Genomic DNA, 15,073 nt, shown 5'->3' on the forward strand with positions numbered 1-15,073 from the left:
GGTGAAGAAGCATCTTTCCTGGAACGAACGCGGATGATCTTTCACTGGCTCAGACACCTCTTCGGCCTTGTGTCCCCAACAAAGACCTGTGATCACTGTTGGATGACCCTGAGCATGAAGCAGATTTCAGGGCAGGGAGTGTGGGGCAGGAACATCTGAACCCAAACCGGGACACAGGAGGAGACCAGTATGTGTGTGCTTACATATCAGGAGAGCATTTGAAACGCAGGCTGTCCTGGAAATGTTAGGGCACACAGCCTGGGCAGCCACAGATCTGCATCTGACTCCCGCGTTCCAGACAGCACAGGGCAGGGGGAGAGGAAGCTGTGGCCCCAGCAAGACTCCAAGAAAGTCGAGTTTGTCTCCATTCCAGCTCTCTCCTCTTGTCTACCACCCGCCCCACCCCACTCATGACTGGCTCCTCGCTGGAGTCTCTGAGTCGCGCCATTTTGCAATAAATCCTTCCTTCAATTTTTCCAATGAAAACCTTTCTATCACATTGGGGTTTTAAGAAGAGTCTCTAAGGCATTCAGGCAAAGGAGTCAGTAAATTGGGAGTTTCGGGTCTCTGGTAAGGTGAGAAAGGGGATTCTCTTTGCAGCCAAAAGGTACTTGGGCATCCTCCAGTCCATACAGGGCTTCCCGGGCCTGTGTTCCACCTTGTCTTCCCAATGCCCAGTGCAGGAGCTTCTAATCCTCTGCAATGGGCTGGCTCTGAGAGCTGCAGGGACAGGATAGGGAAAGGTCGTCCCAGGCCCCTTGGAGGCTGGGAAACCCCGGAACTCTCAGCAGAGGACAAGGGTGGGGAATTCCCCATATGCTGACCTTGCTTAGGATTGGGAGGGAGCTGGTATAAATCTCTAAATTACTGTCCCTCGTTTTCATTCTTCAACATTGAACTTGCTCCTTCTTCCCCAAGATCTAGAACAACTTTGGGGAGACCCAGAGAGAAACACAATATTTAGGATCAAGGGTTAATTTAAGATAGCCTAGAATTTTCCTCAAGAAATAGCCAAAATCTAAGGTCTAGATGTCCTCTCACTGCCAGCTGTGACCAACCAGGAAGGGGAAGGGGGAAAATAAACAGTTCCTGAAACGACAGAGGCCAGAGCCTTTGCAAATGAATCTCACCTCCTGTCAGTTGATTTAATGATCCTGACTAACTCCTGAGGAGCAGTGAAGAAGCTGAAGGCTTCTTCCTCTTCTTGCTTCCTATCATCCCACTGAAGGCGGCCACCAGGCGAGCTGGGCAAGGCCATCCGTGAGCCTATGGCGCCACCTAGCAAAACCAGAAGGGACTCGAGAAGCACCGAGCTGGGATGTTTTCAGTGTTTGTTTTGGTTTGGTTTTTTTCCACAACCAGAAAAAGGGGGTTTCCATTTCATTCAGAGTTCTGGGAAATGGAATTTGTATAAAACCTTCCTTGCACATGATGGAAAACATTTATTAGCATCTCATCAGAGAATGCGGCCCCAAAGCAATTGTATTCAAAACATGAGGATGAGTTTAGTTCTCTAAACTTGCATTTTTCCCCCCAGTGACAGCTGTGACGATGCAGATTTTGCTTCAGGAAGAATCTGATTCTGCCTTAGCTTTTACATTTTGGAAACGGACAGAGCCACCATTCCTCCTGTTTTCCTTCTTGGTTTTTTCCTTTTCTCTCCCAGGTCAGACTCACCTCTGCATGATGCCCGGAAGTCCTGAAGGGAACAGAAGGTCACCAAGGACATATTCTAGAGGCAAGTTTAGGCACAGCTCAGTCAAGGGGACATTCTGACAATTTTCCAGTGTCACTATGCCCGCTGGAGTTCGGGGAACCGAGAAGAGGCTTCCCCTGTCCCCAGCAACCCAGCCCCATAAGGAAGCACTTGCCAGCCTGCGTAGCCACGGCTTATCCAGGCACCCAGGTGCACGCACCCACAAATGGACACAGTCCCACCCAGAGACCTGGAGAGCCTGCCCAGCAGAGGTGTGCACAGCTCGAATGAAAAGAGACTCAAGAAGTGGCTAACCTTCCAGCCAAAAGCTGTCTTGATGACCACATTGGAGAGACACCTGTCTTTACCTTTGAAAGGATGAGGAGAGCGGAGAGGCTGTGAACACGCACTCTGGAGCCAGATGCCTGGGTTCCATGTTTGCTCCTTTCTATTTAAGCCTCGCTTCAGTTCTCTACACAAAAAAAAAAAAAAAAAAAAGATCATTCTACTACCTGATGTTTCACAGGGTGAAGACTGAATGAGATAAACTATATAAAATGCTTAGGAGGAGGCTCGGCACATGGCAGGCACTTCATAAATATTAACTAGTGTTTTGTGATCTCAGGGTTTAAAGAAACAAACCTGAATTTCAGAGCACTCTCATAAACCAATTGTGGTTTTCTTTCCCATCTGAAGGTTTCATTAATTAGCACCGCAAACTGTGCTTGTGCAGCTAACCTCAGTGGCAAGTTCTTTGGATATTCCCACACTGGCCGCAGAAACAGGAGGAAATACATTGTCTTAAAAAAAATTCTTTTAGGAGGAAGCACCCAAAAATGTCTGAAGACCACCGAGCTAGCTCACATGGATGCTCAAATAGCAACGATCGGCATTGTTTTTCACTATGATCATTCTTCAACACCCAGCACTATCTGTGGTTGATTCAGGAACTTTCCTGAACACTCCTATGGAAATCAGGCTTCCTTTCATGTTTCATCAGTTAGATTAGAAGTTTCTTAAGAGCAAGGATCTCGTCTGGCCACTCCATGCCCCCAAGCAGCTAGAAACTAAACATTGTTTTGTACCTTCAAGTTAAACACCTAGACAATTTGAAAAGAGGTGATTTGGAGTCAGATGTTACTTGTCAACTGAATGGACACTAGCGCCAAATGAAAATCAGCCTTAACTTTTGGAGCACCTCTTCAGGCTCAGCCTCTGTGGATTGTCATTGAACTTGGTCCATTATCATCTTCAATCAGTGCCTTGCCAGAATCAAATTACAACACAACATTATGAACAGCCCATTTCTTAGGAAGTGGCAAACTGATGTCTTTTTCCCGCAAGGTGAGGTCCTGAAGAGTTTACCAGAAAGACTGACACAGTGAGTAATGCCAGTGAAACAGCACTTTATCTTTAGAAGTCAGGGGATGCACGTCAACGTACAGGACTGCTAAGGCTGAAGCGGAGCACAGAGCTTCCTTGAGCTTCACTGAGCAGGAGAAATGAGGTTGTGCTCAGGCATCAGTGATGGGGGAAATGACGCGACAAATGTCACATGTCGCATATCTTAGGCCTCGTGTGGCTTTTTAATTTAGTTCTAATTGAGCTGCAAAATAGATTATAAATATTAATTTGATCTAATAGTAGAGTAGTCTCCACTGTTCTGATTTCTTTAGGCTCATCCTGCAGCCGTACTGCATAATCCCACACTCTCATCTGAATTGGGTCAATAGTCCTTGATGAAAAATTCTTGCAACCTCTTTATAGGTGGGGAGTCAAGGATAGACGTTAAAGGCTTTTTGGACTGCCATATTATTTAGCATTCACTTCCGAGTCTAGCTGTAGTGTTCGTGTGAGGCACGCCCAGAAATACAATCTTCACCTGTTTATAATGACATATTTATGTAACAGCAGTTACATTCCTTGAGATCTTCTGACTTAGGGAAGAGTTCTTTATAAGTGAAAACTCTGTTCACAGCAATTGGAGCATAGGATCCCCTTCCTTATCATTACCATATAGTAATACACCAGAGCTAGGAATGGCTTCCTGTACCTTCATATCAAACCAATTCCCAGCCTCTTATATGCCACAATGGTCTAACTCAGTATAATTCTGTACAAATGATCTCTTTGGCTGCAAAATATGGTCAAGTACATATGCACATATACTTGAAGATACAGGACTTTATGAATCCAATATAATTCCACCAAAAAAATCCCCTGGGCCTTTGAGGAAACTTGGCAAGCAGATTCCAAAATATATATGAAAGAGCAAAGGACCAAGAATAGACAAGACACTCAAGAAGAACCATATGGGAGAACTTGACTTCCAGATATCAGAATTATTCTGGGGCTAAAGCAATTAAGGATATTGGTGGGGAAAAGTTTAGATGGACCAGTGCAGCAGAATACCAAGCACAGAAACATGTCTACATTTGCATAGACATGCGACTGTTTTTTTCTAGAGCTGACATTGCAGATACATGGGGAAAATATTAATTTTTTTCAATATATGAGTATATGGGAAACAAATTACTTGGTACTTTTTGTTTTGTTTTGAGAAAGGGTGCAAGCAGGGGAGGGGCAATGGGAAGAGGAGAGAGAGAGAGAGAGTGAGAGAATCCTAAGCAGGCTCCACTCCCAGCGCAGAGCCCAATGCCAGGCTCCATCTCATGACTGAGATCATGACCCGAGCAGAAATCAAGAGTCGATGCTTAGCCGACTGAACCACTCGGTACCCTGTTACCCACGTGTTTAAAAAAAAAACTGGAGCCCCTCACACTACAACTTCTGTAAAAGTAGAATTATAAAATTTATCAAAGATTAATATAGGGGTATAATTTTATGATTTTCTGGTTCATAAAGGTTTCTTCGAAAAAAAAACCAGATACCATAAATGATTCTTAAAATGAGAATCAATGAGAATCAACTAGGGGGACCTGGGTGACTCAATCGGTTGAGCAACTGACTCTGGATTTGGGGTCAGGTCATGATCTCATGGTTTGTGAGTTTGAGCCCTGCATTGGGCTACAATGCAGAGCCTGCTTGGGATTCTCTCTCTCCTTCTCTCTCTGCCCCTCCCCTGCTCGTGTGTGCATGCACAAAAGCGTACATTCTCTTTCTCTCTCTCTCAAAAATAAAGTCTTAGAAAAATGAGGTCAACTATATTAAAATTAAGAGTTTATGCTCCTTAAAAGATACCATAACGAAAGTAAAAAGGTAAAGCAGAAACTAGAAGAAGGCATTTGCAACACAAAAGATTAATCTCCAGAATATATAAAGAATCCCCATAAATCAATAAGAAAAAGACAACTGATGAATGGGCAAAAATTTGAAATGTGCATTTCTCAGAAGAGAAAGAAATAGACAAAAACCACAGAAAATGAACAATTTTATTAAAAATTAGAAAAAAATACAAATTAAAACCATAATGATCAGTTACCATATACCCAAGCAGTAAGAATACTGATGATAGCCAATGTTACTGAAAATGTACAGCAATAATTATGTTGGAAGATAATTTGGCACCGTCTAGTATGTTAGAAAAGTAGACAAACTCTATGACTCAGTAATTCCACCCCAAGGTAGAGTCCCTAGAGAAACTCATGCGCTGTGTCCTGGGAGATATGTAGAAGAACGTTTCATAGCAGCTCTGTTTGTTTGTAATTAGGGAAAGAATCCTGAAGACAGACGGAATGTTAATAAACAGAAGAACAGGTAAATAAATTGTGGCATATTCACAATGACTACATCAATGAACAAATCAAAAAGCCACACTCATTATGGATGGAATTCAGAAAGAAAACACTGAGTATAAAGCACAAGTAGTAGAATACAGTAAAACTTGGATAGTGAGTAACTTGTTCTGCGAGTGTTCTGCAAGATGAGCAAACATTTCTAATAACTTTTAACTTGATCAACGAGCGATGTCTTGCAATATGAGTAGGATGTGATGCCAAATGTCACACGATCACAACTGAGCCAATGGTTCTTGAAATTTGCTTTGAGGTACCAATGATTTGGATTATAACTATGTTTCCAGAACAAATTATGCTTACAAACCAAGGTTTTACTGCACATGCAAAATGACATCATTTACATAACATTCAAGAACATGTAAAATGAAACAATATGTTCTTTGGGGATGTCAATATATAAGATAAAACTATAAAGACAAGCAAAGGGATGATGAATACAAAACTGCAGGTAGTAGTTACCTCTGACAGGGAATCAGGAAGGCTTCCAAATAATGGTAATGGTCTTTCTTAAACTGGGTGGTTGGTAATAGATTTTTGTTGCATTATTATTATTTAAACTTCCCACACTTTATAACATTTTTATTTATTTTTTTTAGAGAGAGAGAGCGCATGCACGAGTTGGGGTGAGGGGTAGAGGGAGACAGAAAGAGAGAATCTCAAGCAGGCTTCATGCTCAGTGCAGAGCATGATGCAGGGCTTGATCCCACAAACCTGGGATCATGATCTGAGCTAAAATCAAGAGCAGGATGTTCAACTGACTGAGCCACCCAGCTGTCCCTATTTTGAAATAGTTTTATATTCATATAGAAATTTTTAAAGAGCAAAGTGAGTCCCCATGTATCCTTCACCTAGCTTCCCCTAGTCAATTATCAAAACAAGAAAGTTGACCTTGGTGCCACATACGATAAATTAAACTGTAGCCCTCATTCAGATTTTGCTGTTTTTTACATGGACTATTCATGACTTTCAGTGTGAGTGTGCATGTGTGTGAAGTTCTATCACACACATATTTTTGTGTAACCACCACCACCATCAAGATACGGAACTTCTCAGGGCACCTGGGTGGCTCAGTTGGTTAAGCATCTGACTCTTGATGTCGGTTCAGGTCATGATCTCAAGGTTCATGAGCTCGAGGCCCACATCGGGCTCTGCTCTGTGCTGATAGTATGAGGCTGATTTGAGATTCTCTCTCTCTCTCTGCCCCTCCCCTGCTCGAACTCTCTCTGTCTCTCTCAAAAATAAATACACTTTTAAAAAAAGATACAGAACTTCTCCATCACCACAAATAAACTTGATAGTCTCACCTACTCCCCAACCCTAAATCCTAGCAACCGTCTGTTTTTACTACTGTAATTTTGCTACCCTGTTTATTTGTTTAATGTTCTTTTGTTTCTATTTAATACCTTTTAAAAACTCTACCTCCAAAGGAATGAATACTTGGCACGTAGAAAGGAGATCCCCACCATCTGTCCTGAGCCTATGTGGTGAACTTTTCCCAGGCTTGCTGAATAGCCAGGCACCTCGTGTTCCCCACAACTCACCTTCCTCACCCCCTAAGAGACCACAGGTAATGGTAAGAACACTTTTTTCTCTTTAGAGGGTCATGTCAGCATCAGAAGACAACCCTGTCTTCGCTAACTTGCCCTTCCCCCTTGCCCTCGGGCCACTGCAATGGGGTAGCAGCTTATGACAGTTTCCGTTTCAGAGGGTGAAGTTAGCCTGGCATAGAGAAATCTCACCAAGCAAATGAGACACAGATGGAGAAAGTAAAGCCGCACTGTGAGTCATCACAGACTGACAGCTCAGCACCTAAAGTCGTACTTTCGGTTTTCATCCCTGTCCCAGTAGGCTGGCCGGCTCCTCTAGCACCGTCCCTGGCGGATCCCAGGCTCCTGGTGGCAGGCTGCTCCCTACGCAGCCGGTTTAGGTTGAAGCCAAATGTTTCAATCCATTTGAAGCCCAGCCAGGTTGCTTGCCTCTCCTGGAATCTGCCCCACCTCTTCTGTAATGTGCTTCCTTTTCCTCCAACCAGCCTCTTGGGGATAAAGCCTTCCGCTGCGCTATGCCTTCTCATGTAAAAACAAAACTCTATCCCATTAGGGCTCTTGTAATTCCCATGATGTTTACTGCATCTTTCAAACCTGCTTCAAAACAGCCTCTGACTCCTCCCTTTTTTTCCCCCCTCTTTCTAGTTGAGGTGTGTTTTCTTTTGTTTTGTTTCCAATTTATAGCACTCAACCAGGCAGGTATAGGCAGACCCTGTTTTGCCACAATCAATCAGTTCCTGGAATCTTTCTCATAAAGGGAATCATATTTCCTTCTAAGAACAATGCCATAATTGGAGGTTCCAGTCCTGAAGAAAGTCCAATAACAATTAAATAACTTAGTAAACTGCGTGCCTTAGGATATTATCTTATGACAAGTAAGCCTGAGAAACACTGGATTTAACAAACTTAACTCCCACCCCCTGCAAGAATGGTCAGATCTTTTTGTGACCCACAGCCTTTTTGTGGGGTAGAAAGGCAAGTTTTCTACCAGCTACTTGAATGTAGAACCACCATTGACTTGAAACATATATATGATAATAATATATCATTTTTTATTAAAATTAAGGTTTTTATTTATTATTGAGAGACAGAGACAGACAGAGCATGAGCATGGGAGGGGCAGAGAGAGAGGGAGACACAGAATCTGAAGGAGGCTCCAGGCTTTGAGCTGTCAGCACACAGCCCAACGCGGGGCTTGAACTCACAAACCGCAAGATCACGCCCTTAATGCTTAACCAACTGAGCCACCCAGGTGCCCCCATGTATCATTTTTTAAAAAGCAAAGTTAAAAGACCTGAGGACTCTATTCTCCAACTCCTGCAAAAGGAGCACAAACCAGCTACATGTGCTGAGTATGCTCTTGTGTGCTCTCCGGACCCACCCTCCACCTCGCCATACCCCCAGACCCACTCTCCACCTCCCCATATCGCCATGGCAGCTGACGGATGAGAATGGCTCCCTTGCCCTTCACTCACGTCTCATCCACAAGTGTTGATCCCAGGATCGCTTCCCGTAAATGTGTTCCAGAGAACCCAACCTCGGACAAGAGTCAAACAGCTCTATAGATATTATGAGAAGAAACAGTCCTCCTCCCTTTACATTTCCAGTTTTCCAGAAGTAAGTAGTTCCAACTTCTTTGATATACTCTTTGCTTATCTCTGGAAAAAAATGATTATGTTGATATTTTTGAGTACTTCTGTTTTAGGCATTACCAAGCAACTTTCTTCAGTGAAGACTAAGGATACTGCTCTCTTTCTCACACACACACACACACACACACATACACACACACACACACCACCACCACACTTTTCATCCACCTACGGCCTTAGTGAAGCTAGAATCAATACTCAGTAAACATATTAGTATGATTATTACTATGATTATACATAAAGGAAAAATAATGCTTAGCACTGTAACAGAACATGATTGCTTTTTCCATTCATACTTTCTTTCCCTAAAGTTAGTATGTCTTGCTTTTCCATTTGCTCAATTTTCTATATATTTATTATTGATTTATTTCCAAACGCTTCTCCTCTTGATAAGTCTCCTCTTGACAAATTCAAAGAAATGAACATTCCATCAATTTCATCTTCTTGAAGACGTCTTTTCTAGAGCCTCTGGCCTGCAGTTACCTGAAGGGACTGACTTCTAGTGCTGTCTCCTGCCTGTTTTCTTGGAGTCTCCTCTCATGATTTCCTTCACAGCTGTCTTCCATTGGATCTCTTGTTTTCCTCTTCACTGGTTTACTTCCTTGTTTTGGTAGGTCACACCCTTCAGTAGTTTCCTTAGCAACAGTGCATGGGAGGTCAAGTTTTTGAGGTCGCACTTGGCTGAGAAACAGCCTATTTTACCTTTGTACTAGGCTGATTCAGAAAGGTGGTGGGTCTAATGCTTCTTCCTTTTCTAAGCATTTGTCTTTGGCAAAATCTCTTCTCCCTTTTACGGTTCTCCTATCTGCTGAGGCAGCCATGCAGAAGGAGTCTTGAACAGAGACCTCAATTTATAAGTTAAACGTGTCCTCAGGATAAGAAATTGGTTTCAATGCCATAGCCAAATATCAAGTTAGGTTAGGTGAGGAATCAATTATTTTTTAAAGTCAAGTTCACTTTTATTTAATGGTTGAAGCTTAGATGTCTAATTTCAAATATTTTCATTCTTCAAGAAAGTCTGTATTTCATTATTATTGATATTGACGAAAAATTTTAAATTCCCTCCTAAAATACAGGTCTTGGTAATCCTATGGAAAACATGAAAGGCTAAAGAAGTGCCAAAGTACAAGTTTTCCTATTAGGATAAATACACAGAAAAATAGTTGTATGAGACATTATAGCATTTTATGGCTTGTGTATATATATTTATATATGTATATATGCATAGTATACACATATATATGTGTATATACAGACCCTTGAACAACACGAGTTTGAATGGTGCAGGTCCACTTATATCAGATTTTTTGATAAATAGAGTACAATACACTAAATGTATTTTCTCTTTCTTATAATTTCCTTAATAACATTTTCTTTTCTAGCTTACTTTATTGGAAGAATACAGTATATAATATATATAACATACAATTGACTGCTGTTAATAAGGCTCCCGGTCAACAGTAGGCTATTAGCAGTTAAATTTTGAGAGAGTCAAAAGTTACATACAGGGTCATATATATCTATGTTGGGGGTTGTTCAAGGGTCAACTGTGTAAATGTGGTAATGCAGCTACATCATTCAAAGTCAAAGAGTTCTAAGAGTATACAATGAAAGATTTTTTTCCACCCAGTTTCCTAGTCCATAGAAACCATTGTTTTGTGTGTATCCTTCCAGAGTTACTTAATGTGCTTGAACATTAAAAAATACATTAGTAACCTGAGAGGAGTGTCATGAATAAATTATTTAAAAAAGTGTGGACAAGGTAAAAGGAAATGACATGGAATGATAAAGTATCTAGGGGCTAACAACGGCACCAGGAAGTCCGGAAGGGCAAAAGGATGGAGAGAAATTCCTAGAATCTAGAGACAGCTGTTATCCAGCATGTGCAATGGCCCTTGATGGAAGCTCACAGCCACTCCAACCCAGGACCAGATTAAATATCCCTAATCCCATCTCCAGCCAGGGTCTCCCATTGGCTGACCCCAACTGGAATCCAGAGAATGAGAAGCTAGTTCTTCTAGTGAACTAGCTCACTAGATCTGCAAAGAGACAAAGTTCAGCCAATCTTCTCGGGGTTTCCTCTGAGCCCATCCAGGCCAGTGTTCACCAAAGGGCTGTTTATAAACCACTGATTGTATACCATATAGTTTAAGGTGAGACAGGGATTAATGTTGATAATTTGAAAATTTTTTCAAATGACAAACTTAACAGAAAATTTGTCTGCACAGAAAAAAGAACATCTTTTCCCTGAGCCATTTGAAAGTAAATGGTCAACCTAAAAGCCCTATTACCACCAAATTCTTTAGTAGGTTTCCTATGAACGAGAGTATTTTCCTATGTAAACAGATACAACCTCCAAAGTCAGGACACTATCATCGATACATTATTACCATTGAATCCTCAGACTCTGAAACCTAATTCCCAATGGGATAGGAGGTGGGACCTTTGGGACGTGATCGGGTCATGAGAGTGGAGTCTTGTCAGTGAGATTAGTGCCCGTATAAAAGACGCTCCAGAGAGGACCGTTGTCCTTCTGTCATGTGAGGTTTTGGTGAGGATACAGCCATCAATGAACCAGGAACCAACTCTTATTAGACACTAAAACCACCAGCACTTTGGTCCTGATCGCCCCAGCCTCTGGAAATGTGAGAAATAAATTTTTGTTGTTTAACTCAGTCTATGGTAATCTGTCATAACAACCTGAACAGACCACGAAAAAGAATTAAATAGGGCAAAAGGCATATGGCGTTAGAGTAGCCAGGCAAGATGAAAAAGATTCAGAAAGCAGTTCTAAGAAGACATATTTCTTAGATTGAGAAGGTACATATCAACTTCTTAGTTTCTGAGCAGTTATTGCAAAAAGGGTCAACTAATTGTAACAACAACAAAAAAAAAAAAAGCAAAGAAAGAAGTGTATGATGGTGAAAATTGGCAGTGTTGATTTTTTGAACTAGAGAGCAAGCCACCAATGTTTAGAGCTAAAATAGAAGTGCTACTTACCACCCTGAACCTCTCTAACTACACACTCACACAAACACCACCCCTTTATTTTCAATAAGCCACTTGGTTACAACATCAAATGTCTTGGAAATTAAACACTGGACACTTGTCAGAGATGCAATGACAGACAACTATAGCAACCGAGGCCAGCTAGTGAAACCACTCTGAAAATGTTTCTTACTGCCCAAGTGAAAAAAAAAAGTTGATTTTCAGGAAAATATGAGGTTCAAAGGGAATTTTAACTACGGCGCTAAGAAAAACATGATTTTGTGAATATGGTTAATTCTCCAGGAGAGTTTTCAAGAGCAGTAACTATTAGCATTTAACAAACTGGCAGCTGAACAGAATGTGAAAATCTCTTGTTTTTAATTTATTTAAAATATATAGAACCAAACTGTTCCAATTAAGGTGAGTAGCTGAAATGACAGGTTCAGGGACATGTTTTCCAGATTAATGCCCCTGTGGTTTACACATTCTGACACACAGAGAGGACTATGTATTGTAGTTAATTGAAACAGTTGTAAACAGTGTCTTACCAAGAAAAAAACCTGAATTTTCTCTTTCATAGAAATTTTTATATTATGATCATTTAATATATAATATTGATCCTGATAATGATATTGGATTTTTTTTTAACTATCCTTATCTTTTAGAGATGAGATCTTTAGAGATGAAGTGATGGGATGTATCTGATTTGCTTAAAAATTGTCACGTTGAATGAAAGAAAGCAGATAATCATATAAACGGTATAACACTGGCCAGGAATGTATCAGTGCTGAAGCCGAGTGATGACTACGTGGGGCTCCTTATACTGCCTTTTCCTACTTCTGTTTAGGCTTGAAATTTTTCATAATGCAAATTTAAAAAAATAAAAGATTAAACCCCTAAGTAAGAGGGTAGGGATGTGGTGGTTTTGATGGTCACAGTTTCCAGAGGATTGAATTAAATTCATCCTTCTAGTGGATGATACAACAAATCCTTGAAAAGGTAAAGAAACAACACTTGGGTGCGTAGTAAGGGCTCTTTAACCGACATATGTTTACCCGTGGCTCCCAGTAAGTCGTGGCTCTTCCACAACTCAGCCTTCACAGGCGTGGACTACTTTCGCCTCTGAGGCACATGTTTTCTGTGCCATTTAAGTGGGAAGACTGATTTGGAAGAAGTCAATGTGTAAAAGGGGATACATCTATTTTTTAACAGATTATTTTAAAAAAGCTTTTTCTAAAGTTTTCACGGTTTTGTCTTGAAGCAATTATATACTTCAGCAGAAGCCCTGAACCTCCTGTATCTCCTCTTGGGGGCTGGGCGGAGAGTGCTCAAAATCAGATGCATTTCCAGATGAAAATTTCTTCAAAAAGTTGATAGTTTAATTTAATAGTCATTTAATATTTAATTTAAATGATAGTTTAACATTTAAAAATTTAATTTAACTTACTTGAAAACTTAATGATAATAAAAGTCACTTAAGGCTGTTTGTTGGCTTTACATCTTTTTTTAATGGCAAAAGAAATTGAATCTGTCTTTCAACAGGACCTGAGAATTCATGCAAGACTTTTCCTTCTTTCTAATGGGGTTTGTGTTTGTTGTAGTTTGAGTAGAAGTTTCAAGAGGGGGAAATGTGAGGGGAAAAAAGCCTGAGGGCCACCCAGATGGCTCAGTCAGTTGAGCACCCGACTTCCAGCTCAGGTCAGCATCTCACAGTTCGGTTCGTGAGTTTGAGCCCCGCATCAGGTTCGCTGCTCTCGGCCCGTCAGCATGGTGCTCACTTAGGATCCTCTGTCCCCCTCTCTCTGCCCCTCCCCTGCTTGCGCTCTCTCTGAAACAAATAAACATTAAAAAGAGAGAGAGAAAGAAAAACTTGAACAATTAGATACTGGCTACATGAAGAAGCCTTTCGATGTTACATTTCTGACATTATCAAAGGAATCTTCAGTCATCCACACACACGGGTGCCCAGTCTCTCTCAAGAACATCCTCTCTCTGCAGAAGTCAAGTCCGTCTCTTTACCCTGTCCTAGTGCAGTTTGCGAAGTGGCAGTTATGACACAACACACCGCCATCACCACATCTCTGTGGGCAGCCCACAGAGGCGATGCCCCATAGTCAGAGTCTGGAGCTCAGGAGAACCAGCCCAGCCTCGAGATTTACAATGAAAGGTGGAATGCGTTTGATTAATTTTTTGGGAAATCTTAATCTCTCTCTTTCTGCCCCTGGAAGACACATATACTTCCCTACCCCCACCGGCTTTGGGCTTGACCATGTGTCTCGTTCGGGCCAACAAAACGTAAGCAAGACATGATGAGAGCAGCTTTCAATGTGCTTGTGCACTGGGCTTCTCTCTCAGGCTTCCGTGATCTGCTATGGGAAGGGCACACCCTGGGTAGCTGCTGATCAAGGAGACTGAGGACACACGGAGGACACCTGAACCCAACTGAAGCCTGAAGCCAAGCCCAGGGGAGCAGCCGAGCTACCTACCTGGGATGATACACAGACCTATGAGGAAAAAAACGTAAAAACTCATTATTGGAAGATGTGGAACTTTTGGTGTTTTTTTTTTCTTTAATGGAGCATTATTTTATGAGTGCTGGCTAACACAAGACATGGAACTTTGGATGATTTTTTTTTAATGCAGCATTATTGCATAAGTGCTGGCTAACACAGAAATCATCTAATATATGGGGAAACTGAGCCACGGGAGGAGATGTATCTTTTACACGGACTGGAGGTAGCAGTGACTCTTAACCGACTTGAGAGTTACAGCCTTTCTTAAGAATCCAATCAATACCTTGATTAGGTTCTTCTCCAACCTTCCAGATTCCCTCAGTCTCTCCCCGAGTTTTCACGTGAGGCCATTGGATTGACAGTATATCTAAACCTTGTCTGGAATCCTGGCTGCAAGGAAGTCAGGGATATGCAGCTTTTTAGCTCTTCCAGCCTTTACAACCTAGAAGGCTTCAGTGGAACTTGGGTGAGTCATTCTCCTCTTTGTCATATACCACCAAGAGGAGGGGGTGTTTAGGGAGGAAAAAGAAAAGATGAAGCTAGAGAGAATTGGGAGAGCCCGGTGTCATAGAAATTATGGCAAAACAGTATATTAAATGAATAGTTAATCACTTAGATTAAATGATACAGAAGACCACCATGCAGAAATGTATAGAATCTACTGAGTTGGACAATGGCAGTGTCCTTAGAGACACTGGAAAAGATAAGGTAGAAACAATGAGTCTTAAAATAGTTCTCTTTCCAGAACTTCAGTTGAGAAGGAGAGAGGAAGGATGTGGTTACCATCCATGTGTTCTTGTGAAACAGTGAATCATTCCTCACTAAGGGATTAGTAAACTTGGTCTGCCCTGAATGACTAGAAACAGTATTAATTTATATCTTCTTTGTCATTAAAAAACAAAACAAAACAACTTGTCCT

General features: G+C 41.4%; 1 long non-coding RNA gene across 2 annotated transcripts in view; it reads right to left on the reverse strand.

The window, feature by feature from the left end:
* Window positions 1-1,427: 1,427 nt before the first annotated feature.
* Window positions 1,428-15,073, reverse strand: part of LOC120239790 — a 30,501-nt gene continuing 16,855 nt past the window's right edge. The window contains exons 1-3 of one of the 2 annotated variants that reach the window (XR_005530508.1): window positions 8,477-8,613; window positions 2,012-2,168; window positions 1,428-1,699 (exon numbers count right to left, since the gene is read on the reverse strand). This is a non-coding gene — a long non-coding RNA (uncharacterized LOC120239790). Of the gene's footprint in view, window positions 1,700-2,011; window positions 2,169-8,476; window positions 8,614-15,073 lie in introns of those variants that run through there. The other variant, XR_005530507.1, reaches the window with a different exon arrangement.

The sequence above is a fragment of the Hyaena hyaena genome, unplaced genomic scaffold, assembly GCF_003009895.1.
Source record: "Hyaena hyaena isolate Hyena2069 unplaced genomic scaffold, ASM300989v1 scaffold_236, whole genome shotgun sequence".
NCBI lineage: Eukaryota > Metazoa > Chordata > Mammalia > Carnivora > Hyaenidae > Hyaena > Hyaena hyaena.